The following is a 13037-nucleotide window of genomic DNA, read 5'->3' on the forward strand; positions in this document are numbered from 1 at the left end:
AACGAGTTATGCACTAACCCGAACCCCTAATTTAACGTTAAGTGGGGTTAGACTTCCCCACACTTAGCTGACGACATGTGAAGTCGGTAGAATAAGTTTCAAGAATTAAAATAGTGAGCTAGTTATTTACATCTCGAGTGGTGTATAATATATCAATGGGTTTAAAGTTTAGACCCATCCGATCGTCACTACTTAATTCTTTTCTAAGTGTAGCTTTTAGTAAATGGATATGTCTCTTTTCTGGTTCTTGGTCAAATGGATCGATATACACTGAGATACATATTATAGGGTGGACAATTCCTAACATTTCCTTTCGTTCATTCTTGGGATCAAAGGTTTCACCTCTATTACCCAATTGGGTGAAATCCGAGGTGTCATTATCTATTACAGCTCGTAGTTCATCTTCGGTAGATGACTTGTCTATTGAGAATATTGGGTTGGAAGTTGTGGAATGGTCAATTTCGGGATCGAAGTAGATTCTTCTTCATTAATGGTACTTATCGGTCCCACCATTTTGGTCTCGGGGGTAAAATTTTCAACGTTATCATTTTCCCAAGAGTACCAATTTGTCACCCTTACTTCTTCTTCATCCATTGATGGATCGATGATTTCGTCGGTAGAGGCTAATGTGTCGATAAGTTGTGAAATTGGTAAAACTGAATAAAAAGTATCATCGGGATAATTGGTGATTTCGGAGCTCTCGAATTCAACAAAATTCGATGATATGAGATTTTCTTGCACAATACTCCTCAGATCAACAGGTGTGTAATCTGATAGAGTTTCAGCTTGCCTATTTACAAACTCTCTTATTTGTTCATTTTGAGCATCAAGTTCTTCGAGTTTGATTTTCATATAATCTAAAGAATTTTCAGACAAATAATTTTCCTCGTCCTCTGGTTGTTGAGTTTGGATATATTTTTGGGAATAATCCCAATTTGAATTGTATTCTTCATAATCATTCCATTCAGGTTCCATAGGTGCGTAATTTTCCATAGGTACATAATAATAACATTCCCATGTTGAATGATAATCTCCACAGATTTCACAACCAGTTATTGTTTCGTCATTAGTGAGCCAAGATTGACCGAACAAATTTTCATCAACACCCGTTTGAGAGTATTGATTTCGTATGTCATAAAGAGTTTCCAAAATATTTTCGAGATTTTCCATACTACACTTATTACCAAATTTTAGCTACAATGTGGTGCATTTACTAATTATCCTAGTAGTTATAAACTAAAAATTATATAAGTTATCAAATTAATAGACTTTTATGCTTTTGCCCACGTTTCGAATAGCCAATAGATGTAGCAGGGAGCTAGAACCCTTTAAATCGGAAGCTCACAACTCAGCCACTAACAAATCCAACTATTACTTCGAAGCAGAAAATTTGGATGTCTATCAATTTAACCGCTTAAAATAATTTTTCGTTTTGAATTATTAGAGAAGAAATAGAGAAAATTCTAAGTCCTAAAAACTAGAGCGGCGAGAAATAAGAAATAAAAAGAGTAGCGTCGAAAAACGTCGAAAAATAAAAAATTGAAAAATAAAATAAGAAAGTAGCGCGTCGAAACTTAAAATTCTAAAAATTAAATATTAAAAGTTGCGTCTAAAGGTATTAAAACTTAAAAGAAATTCTATATTCAAAACGGCAATATCTTAATTAGGCACTAAATTTTATTAAATACTAAAACGATAAGCGACGTCGTAAAATTCTAAAGCGCCTAAATTTTAGTCTAAAGAAAAAGTACTTAAGGAATTTTACGGAAAATCCTAAAAATCTAAAAGTATAAAAATAACTACGGCAAAAACTATAACTTAAACTAATTACGAGCAAAAAATATAAATATTACGAATAAACGATTAAAAAGATACGAAATATAGAAATAATACTTAAAGTTATGAAAATATAATTTTTATAAAAATATTATTTTTATTATTGTATAAAAGTATTTATAAAACTAATTAACACTTAAAACTTAAAATACAACTTTAATTAAACTATGACTAATTAATATTAAATATAAACCCTTATTAGATTAATTAATAAAAATAATAATTAAATTAAACCCTAAAACGTAATTAATGCAGTCTGAGGTTCAGGCGTGTCAGGCAGCTCCGCGAGTGCGGAGGTCTGCTGCCCAAAAACTCCGCGAGTGCGGAGGATGCAGATTCAAATTACGCAGGTTCAGTTTTTTTTTTTTTTACTTTTATTTTTTTTAAATTTTATATTGTTTTTCTAAAAATATATTTATACCAATATATATTAAAAATATAGCGTTTCGCCGAGTCCCCGGCAGCGGCGCCAAAAACTTGATGTGTGCAGCGTGGGGTACGAAATACTATATATTTTTAATACGAAATACGTTACAAATTACACAAGTTTTAATTATTTATTTACAGATGGGATATACCTAAACCTTGCTACAACACTATAGGCAGTGTACCTAATCGTAGAGTAGTATAGTTTTTAGTAAGTCCGGTTCGTTCCACAGGGAGACGACTTATTTTACACTATATTTTTAAAAAATTATATTTGTACAAAATATATTATATATAGTAATAATATATAAAACGGTGTTTACCGTTTAATGACCGGTTTGTCGATTTTATATTTTAAGTCACAATTAAAACCTAATACAAAATATAAATGACGATAATTAAAGTAGCGAAAATTAAAATGCGATAAGAAATAAAATAAAGGAATTATGCTTAATTAAACTTCCGTAATCATGATGTTTGACGTTTTAATTTATTACCCTGGGTTAATTGTCCTTTGTCCTGAATTATTCGATAAGTCCATCTGGTTTTTTCCATAATAGTCCATCGGTCATAATTATAAAGTGCGAGGGTCTTCGCCAAATTAACCTTATACCCGAAGTCAAATATTTCAACTAATTGGGAATTCGAACTGTAACAAGGTCTTAATACTTTGTTTAATGAATACACCAGGTTATCGACTGTGTGTAATCCAAGGTTTTAATACTTTGTTAACAATTACACCAATTACCCTTGAATGTAATCCACCCCTGTTTTAATGAGTCCGGTGACTATTAATTCATCCCCGTGTCCGGTCAAATGAACAATAATTCGTATTTATAAATATCCCGCTCATCGTATCCGATCGAGCGTATGTGGTTATATATAACTACATCAAATTGTAAATCTCTATATTAATCAAATATAAAGTCCATTAATAACCCATAGTCCCATTTCCACAAGTGTCGTTCTTTTGTCCAAACCCCAATTATGGTCCAAAGCCCAATAACCCCGTCTTTAATATTTAGTCCAACATCATGATTACTTCGGCTTAAATAAGCATAATAATAACTTAAGTACGAGACATTAATTTAAAAAGGAGAACATAGCTTACATTGATTATTTATCGCGTAGTGTTACACGGACAGAACTTCGACTTCAAAACCCGTAATTAACCGTTACATTAATTAAACTAATCTAATATAAAACTAAACTATATTATATATATTATAAATATATATAATTATATATATAAAAGAGAGAGATCGATTGAATTGGTGTGTTCTCTCGGCTGAATTCGATGGCTTTTATAGGCCATTTCTGAAACAGACAGCTCCGCGAGTGCGGAGTTTTTACCCTTTACAGCTCCGCGAGTGAGGAGCTTCAGATTTCAGCTCACCAAATTTTGGATCCTAGCTTTGTCGACATATTTATTATATATATATATAATATATAAATAATTTATATAATTATTTATATATTATATTTTATTCTTGTGCGTAGTTGACTTGTAATTTTAGGTCCGTTGCGTCGCGTATTTACGCCCGGTTTATGTCCCGGTTCTGGATTTTCGAACATCCTTTCGTACGCGTAGATATCTTGTACTTTGCGTTTCGCGACTTGTACTCTTGTAATTTTTAGACGTTTCTCATCAATAATTTGAACCACTTGAATTGTATCTTGTACATTTGAGCTTTTTGGACGTTTGCGTCTTCAAATCGTCGTTTTCGCCTTTTGTCTTCGCACTTATTTATTTAAACGAATATTACATAAAAATAGAACAATTGCAACTAAAAGCTTTACATATTGGAAGGATATTGCTACTAAATATATGTTCATTTGGAGCACTATCAGTAATTCATATTGGACTTGGACTCCTTATTGTGATGTGATTCGTCTTTCTTTTTTGCCATATAAATATAACATATTTAACACATACATTGTATGCACAAAGTTTATCAATAATATACTCTCTAGTTTGGTGCGTGGATTAAGGTAATCACATTGATTACATATAACCACGTTATATCTCGCGTTCTCTAATTTTTCGCGTTTTCTTTCGTTTGTTGTTATGGGTGGATGATTGTGTTTAATCACCTGCGTTGTTTGAGTCCTTAAATATCCTTACAAGTCTACACATCACAGTATAATCATACTCGCATGGCATAGATCACTACACATGTCATTATATAATCAAATACCGTTAAGCTATAAGTCCTTTAATGAAAGAATGAAATATTTGATACAGAGTAGTATATTATATATCTTCTAATTGTGAGCCTATATTGCCTCTTCCTGTTGGTCCATTTTTCACTATTCACACTTTTTGTCCCTTTGATTTTTTTTAAAATGCTTTATAATAGGTTTTACATTTTTATTTTTATTTTTATTTTTTGCCTTTGTGAGCAGCTTTCCAAAAAATGCTCTTTAAAAGGGCTCATTTAGATTAGTTGGGCTCATTTACACATTTATTGGGCTAAAAAATGGGTATTGTAAACGTGTTTTACTATCTTTTTCTTTTTTAAATATAATTCAGGAGACATCTCTGCATTCACCCATACCTTCTCTCTTACTGCCTTACCTTGAACCTCACCTCCTTTATTCAATCACGACCCTGATATCTTCTTTCCTACATTTTTCTTTTCATTATCACACGTAATTTCATCAATTTCATCAGATTTTATTCTATTCAAAAAAATAAAATGTTGAGTCCCCAAAATAATTAAGGATTTAATTATGACAAAACTGTAATTTATTTGCACTAAAATGTTATGTGCAGTCAGCACAAGTTTATTTATGTATAGACATCAGATATTGCTGTGTCGAGTATTTAGTTTACTGCTCAGTCTACCAGCACAAGGTAGACAGTGTTCTTCAATCAGCACAGGATGTGTACTCAGCAATTCAAGAATATCAAGTGACTCAGCAATGAAGAACCAGCACAGCTAGAATGCAGCTTACTACACAAGACAGCTATGCTCCATTATAAGCATAGTAGTTTTCCGAGTGGTCTACATCAATGGTACTATTCAACAGAAGTCAAAGACAAAGTTGAACAGAAAAGGACACGCGTCGGCGGCTGACAAGTGACCTTACAAGACCACATGGGAATGCAGAAGTTTAACGCATGTGCAGACATGGGTTATACTTTGTTAACACCTAGGGAACACAACATTCTATTTGTTTAATCAAATAGTGGTGCCAAACTGAATTGGGGTGTTCCTGCAAATAGCTACCAAAGAGGAAAGAGGAGAGCATGCTCTCTGATGCAGTTGTCCCCACAAGTACAGACATCCTATGTACCAGTGGACAATAGAACCATTACACGGTTAATAGGACTACTATAAATTGTTGTATCCACTATTGTAACAACTAGTAGTGTGGGTTTATTTTTCTAGAGTCAAAAACGTGTAATAGCTTTTAGTTTATCTCTTAGCTATAATCTAGGTAATCTGTATCAACCAACTATCATCCCGCCAAGGATAGTTGTAATTCTTTGTGATTCAATCAATAAAGAATAATCATTGAAAATTACCTGTGACTCTATTTAATCTTCATGTTTGAATACTAATCGTGTTTAACTGTTAAGTTAATTAAAAGAAATTGTATTCACCCCCCACTACAATACTCCTGTTGTTATTAAGGGACCAACAACTGGTATCAGAGCAAGAGTCTTGATAATTAGTATCTTGTATCTGAATTCTCTCATGATTGCATATTCAAATACAGCTTACCTTGAAAATGGCTCATCCAATAGACCACCCAAATTTGATGAAGATGAGTATGAAACTTGGAAGGCAAGATTCATGCTTCACCTTGAGTCTATTGACCCACTCATGCCTGGTATTGCCACAGAAGGTCTATTTGTTCCCACTGAAACTATTGGTAGTGCTCCAACTACCGCTGACACTCCTGCTGTTCCTGGCAGAGAGGTTATTCTCAACCCTTCTAGATGGGATGCTAAGGAAAAACGTCGTGTTGGACTTGACCCTAAAATCAGAACTCTGTTAGCTATAACTTTCCCTAACCCACTGTTCAAACTGATTAAGGGAAAATAAAATGCCAAGCTTATGTTGGACTATCTAGATGTTACCTATGAGGGTATGGGAGAAGTAAGGCAGAATAGAATGATTACTTTAAAAAGAGAATATGAAATGTTCTTTGCCTACAAGAATGAAACCCTTAAGCAAACCTTCATTAGGTTTAACTCCTTGATTGCTGACCTAATCACTTTGAATGTCACCTATACTGAATTTGAACAAGTAAACAAGTTCATAGACTCACTGCCTACTAAATGAAAATCTGTTACTGACCCGTTAAGAACCACTCAGACCCTAAAGAACTTTAACATGTCTTCTCTCTACAGTTCACTTTGGAACCATGAGAAGGCATAGGCTAAATTTGAACTTAACTTGAAGGAAACTTTAGGTCTACCCCCACCACTTCAAAATCTTCTAAAACAGATGATACTGCTCTTATTGCTGCTGCTAAAAAGAAAGCTCAAAAGGCTTTACTGGTTCAAAAGTTGTTGGCAGAAGAAGAGACAGTTGAGAGTGATGTGGATAGTGGTACTGGGTCTGAAGAAAGCACTGATGATGAAAGTGATGCAGAAGGGTTTGCTGAAGGTATGGCTTTGCTGGCTAGGCAGTTCAAAAGGTTCAATCGTAATAGAACCAGCAAGTCATACAAAGGGAGTAAGAAACCGAGTGCTAGGTATAGCAGCAAGTCAGTCAAGGGTCCTAAATCTGAGTGTTATAATTGTGGGAAGGTTGAACATTTTGCTGCTGAATGCATGTCCAGGAAACCTTCAACTTCACATGCTAACTCTTTCTCAAAAGCTGACAAGTACAAGAACAAGTACAAAGCTATAAAAGCTCAGATGAAGGAAAGTGCTAAGATTGATAAGAAGGGTAAAAAGCCAGAAAAGGTTCTAGTTGCTGAGCATCATGATTGGGATGAAACCAGCTCGTCGTCTTCCTCTGATAGTGATACTGATGATGATGGTGCTGGTTATGCTCCAGATAAAAAGCTGTGTTTAATGGCCAAGCAGGTCAAGGAGTCAGATGAGGATGATAGTGGTAGTAAGTTTTTGGCTGATATGAGGGAAGCTGATCAGAAAAGAGATTCACCTCAATGGAAAACTGAATTGATGTATAAGGTTGATAATTTTCGAACTTATAGTGATGATGAAAAAGCCGAAATGTTTGACTACCTAAGAGTTGACTTATGCAGAGGCAGCAAACGTGAAGAAGTTTTGAAAACTGACAACAAATCTTTAAATGAGAAACTTAAAAGCAAAAATGATGAAATTAAAATCTTGAAAGATGATATTTCCAAACTTGAAAAACAAAACTTTGCTTTAAGGTCTCTTCACGTTGAGGTAGCAGAAGTCAAGAACCAGCTGGATAATCTTAAAAAGGTTGTCGCTTCGTGGTGTACATCTGCTCAATGCATAGCAAAGTTTGTTAACGAGCAGGTGCCTATCCAAGTTGAAGCTTTATTTGCTGGTGACTATGCTGCTGTTGCTACTATTGCAGAAGTTACTTTCATGGACCCAATTCTTAAAACTGATCCTGAAGCTGTCTTGCCAAATACTTTTGCCAAGATAGTTAAGGGTAAAAAGGTCATGACAAATAAGTTTGTTAGACCTGCTGTGTCCCCACCACCTGCCATGAAAGAGATTTTGGAGGATGAAGTTAGAGCAAGAGAAGCCAGTACCTCAATTGATGAGACTACTGACCCCTCAAGCATCTACTACATGACTCCAAAAGAAAGACGTATTAAAAGGGAAATCACTGAAAATAATCTAAGAAAAATTAAACCAACTGATTCTCCTTCGTGTTCGAGTTCCAATTGTGCTGAGCTAGCTGATGATAAACTTACTGGTCAACCAGTAGCTGTAGACAAGCCAGTCAAACGTAATACTGGCAAGTCCAAGGCAGCAGGGAAAACTTCCTCTAGATCATCAGTATCAGTAGACATGCCAGTAACTTCCCACGCTGTCTCGTCAAATGATAAAGGCAAAGCAATACGTCATGACTATGGTACTGGTTCTAAGAAGAAAGCTGCCCTTAAGGGAAAAGCAAAAGTGGACTCGAATGATGAGCTGTCTATCACTGAGATTATGACAGTCAAGCTTGACCAGCTAATTGAGGTAGTAACCAAAAATTGACCCGATCTTACTGTACCCCTTTACTCAGTGTATGACCAGTCACCGATACCAAATGTGAGAAAATGCTACAAATGTGGCAGCAAGTTTCACTTAGCCAACCGGTGTCCTTTTACCCTAACCCCATCTGCTGCTGCTTCTTCAAGCAAACCAGCATACAGGAAGAGATCATCAAAGATGACCCTTCCATAACCCATCCTTGGATGGGTTCCCAAAAAGAACTAATCTCTTAGCTACTGTGCAGGGCATTCAAAATAAGCAAATCTGGTATCTCGATAGTGGATGTTCGAGACATATGACCGGATGTAAGTCTCTGCTGATGGACTATCAAGAAAAGGATGGTCCAGTTATTTCGTATGGAGATAATTCGTTGGGTTACACAAAGGGTTTTGGTACTTTGACTAATGGGAATATCACATTCTCAAATGTTGCATATGTCGTTGGGCTCAAACATAATTTACTCAGCATAAGCTAATTGATAAGTAAGAATAAGATAGTCCAATTCAGAAGGAAAATTGGCATTATTTTTGATAAGACAGGGAAGCCGCTGCTGACTGCAAAACGTCATGAAAACATGTATCAAATTGACATGAACACAGCAGTCACAACAACTGATACTTGTTTCTATTCAAAGGCAGCAGACAACCTGAAGTGGTTATGGCATAAGAGACTCTCACATCTCAACTTCAAAGATATTCACAAATTATCCAGTAGAAGTTTGGTGTCTGGGCTACCCACCATGTCTTATGTAAGGGACAGATTGTGTCCTGGCTGTGAAAAGGGAAAACATCACCATGCCTCATTCAAATCAAAGCAAATCTCATCTGTTGAGAAACCATTTCATTTACTTCATATGAATCTTTTTAGTCCTGTTAATGTGGCCAGCTGTAGTGGGAAGAAGTACACACTGGTTATTGTTGATGAATATTCCAGATACACCTGGGTATTCTTTTTGAAGCAAAAGAGTGAAGTTGCTGATGAAATTATCAATTTTATCAAAAGAATGGAGCTTTTGAATGGGTAACTGGTGAAACAGCTAAGAAGTGATCATGGTACAGAATTCAGAAATGCTACATTAGAAGAATTTTGGCTGAAAAAGGTATTTCACAGAACTTTTCTACTGTGAGAACACCTCAACAAAATGGTGTTGCAGAAAGAAGAAACAGAACTCTCATTGAAGCAACAAGATCTATGTTAGCTGAGTCTGGGCTGAAAAATTCATATTGGGCAGAAGCTGTGAACACTGCATGTTTTACCCAGAATAGATCTTTAATAGTGAAAAGACATCGGAAAACTGCTTATGAAGTTCTCAAAGGAAGAAGACCCTCAATTTCATTTCTTCATGTATTTGGCACTCCCTGTTTCATTCTAAACAATAGGGATCAGCTAGGCAAGTTTGATGCTAAGGCTGATGAAGGTATATTCTTGGGATATTCCAACATGTCAAAGGCATATAGGGTTTTCAATAAAAGAAGGGGCTATTTTGAAGAATCAATTAATGTTACATTTGATGAGACTGCCCCAGCTTCATCTCTTAGTCAAGAAGATGAAGTGTTATTGTTTGAAGAGCCTACTCAGCAAGCTCTTGATGATGAAGAAGAACCAGCTGCAAATCCCTCACCAATCCATGTTGTTGGATTCTCTGATGATGAGATGGAACACTCTGTTCCATTTGTGTCTAAAGTAAGTGAACCTACTGGCTCTACTAAAGTCCTACAACTTGAGCATAGGTCTACTGGTTCTGAAGGATCACAAGCTGGTACTGGTTTCATTAATAATGAACAGCTGTCTCCAACTGCTGCTCATACCTTTGAACCAGCTGGTGATCAAGATGCTGTGTGTTCCACGACAAGCTCACCTGTTCATAACACTAGATGGACAAAAGAGCATCCAATTGAGCAATTTATTGGTAATCTGGCTAGTGGCGTTAAAACAAGAAGGCATGCAACCAGCAATTTTTGTATGCATGTAAACTTTGTGTCTTCCATTGAACCTACATGTCCTGATGAAGCAATCAAAGATCCAAGCTGGGCAGGAGCTATGCAAGAAGAGATCTCCCAGTTTGATAGGAATAAGGTTTGGACATTGGTACCTAAACCTGATGATGAAACTAAGAAGATCATTGGTACCAAGTGGGTTTTCAAGAAAAAAATGGATGAGGATGGGATTGTGATCAGAAACAAAGCTAGGCTGGTAGCTCAAGGGTTCAAACAGGAAGAAGGATTGGATTATGGAGAGACATATGCTCGAGTGGCTAGGATGGAAGCTATCAGATTGTTCTTGGCATATGCTTCTAAGATGAACTTTAGGGTATTCTAGATGGATATTAAATCTGCATTTCTAAATGGGAAGCTGCAAGAAGAAGTTTATGTCAAACAGCCTCCTGGTTTTGTAAGCAGTAAATATCCAGACCATGTCTACAAGCTAGACAAAGCTCTTTATGGCCTCAAACAGGCTCCAAGAGCATGGTATGAGACACTTCATGTGTATCTCACTGGTATAGGTTTTAAAGTTGGAACAATTGATACCACTCTGTTCTCAAAAGAGACAGACGGTGATCTCTTGCTGGTACAGATTTATGTGGATGATATTATTTATGGATCTAAAAATGAGAAACATTGTCAAGATTTTTCAAAACTTATGTCAAATACATATGAAATGAGCTTACAAAGAGATTTGCAATACTTTTTGGGATTGCAAATTAAACAATTTGATGATGGAATTTTTATAAGTCAGGATAAATATATCAAAGATATGTTAAAGAAATTTGGTCTGACCTGTTTAAAAGATATAGGGACCCCAATGGCAGCATCTATTAAAATAGATGCTGATCCCAATGGTGAACCAGTCAATATCACTGAATATAGAGGTATGATTGGATCCCTACTTTATCTCACAGCCAGCAGACCAGATATTATGTTTGCCACATGTCTCTGTACCAGATATCAAGCTGATCCCAAAGAGTCACACTTGCTAGCAGTAAAAAGGATATTTAGGTATCTGAAAGCTACTGCTAAACGTGGTCTTTGGTATCCCAAAGACCAGGATTTTGAGCTAATTGGGTATTCAGATGCTGACTTTGCAGGGTGTAAAATAGACAGGAAAAGTACTACTGGTGGTTGCCAGTTACTGGGTGGTAGGCTAGTCAGATGGACGAGCAAAAAGCAAAATACTGTGTCCACATCTACTGCTGAGGTAGAATATGTTTCTGCTGGTAGTTGTACTGCTCAAGTACTATGGATGCAAAGCCAGCTGAAAGACTATGGTGTTCATGTTACAAAGACTCCAATCTACTGTGACAACACAAGTGCAATTGCTATCACCAACAATCCTGTGATGCATTCAAGAACAAAGCACATTGACGTTCGATATCATTTCATAAGGGATCATGTTCAAAAAGGAGATGTGGAGCTACATTTTATTTCAACAGACCAGCAGTTAGCAGATCTATTCACAAAGCCCTTAGATGAGAAACGTTTTAACTATCTCATCTCTGAGCTGTGTATGCTTGAACTTTAAATAAAAGACAATTTTTGTTGGTGTGCTGGCTCTACAACATGTAGGGCAAAACCAGTAAGTCACATTTGTCAACTTACTGCCTACATGTAAAACACTCAGTACAACAACGTCTTTTATACTTTGGTTACTCAAATTTTTTTTAATGAAATAATAAATAGCTCACCAAATTAAATGATTCCTTAAATCTGAAACTCATTTACTCCCAATGATTTAAATTAAATTCATGACATATTAAATGTAACAAAGTATTTTATATTTAATACAAAACTTATTTTGTGGTGTTTAAATCAATTTTTGAATTAAAACCTGCTGCATTTAATGCTGAATGGGAGGTATGAGTGTTCAAGCCGTATATAAGTCATGTCAACAGTCTGTGTCCCCTCGAAAGTGTGCCAATCTGTCACATCTACCCATGCGTCTGCAGATGATAGTTGCCATTTTCTCTCTCCTGCACTTTTTCATCCAATCACGACGGTTAAAAGTGTGTTTTATCTTCCATAATAACCTTCGATTATTCATTATTAAAAATCACATACTCTTTTCTCTAAAGATCTTCAAATCTTCCAACTTTCACAACTTCATTTTCATCTTTACATTTCATCAATGGCAGACCAACCTCAATCACCACATGTTGAACACCAGCCAGAGGAACAACAGCAACAACAATAACCGGCACAACAACCTGATCAGCATGAGCATGAAAAAGTATAAAAAGAGAAAACAATCTGAGGGGGAGCATGAGCATGAAAAGGCTCCTAAACAGCAAAGGAGAGATGGTGGTGATGGTACTGACACTAAGCCCAGCAACGCTCATACTGAAACTGGTGTACAGGCAGGTGGTGAATCTCAACCCTGTGTGTCTGCCACATCAGTAGATGATATTGGTTCTGGCAGTAAACCCAGTGACGTTTCTGAATTGGCTATTGCTGAATCTTTTGCTATCTCTCAAACCATTGAACGTAAATTGAAAAGAAAAATGGAGAGACATCAGAAGAGACAGCAGGAATTAGATGATGCTTTCAACGCTAAGTTTGGGGCCTATGCTGCTCTAAAAAGACTTACAATGGAGTGTAGGTGAACCCTCACTCCT

Source organism: Rutidosis leptorrhynchoides, chromosome 1 (assembly GCF_046630445.1).
Source record: "Rutidosis leptorrhynchoides isolate AG116_Rl617_1_P2 chromosome 1, CSIRO_AGI_Rlap_v1, whole genome shotgun sequence".
NCBI lineage: Eukaryota > Viridiplantae > Streptophyta > Magnoliopsida > Asterales > Asteraceae > Rutidosis > Rutidosis leptorrhynchoides.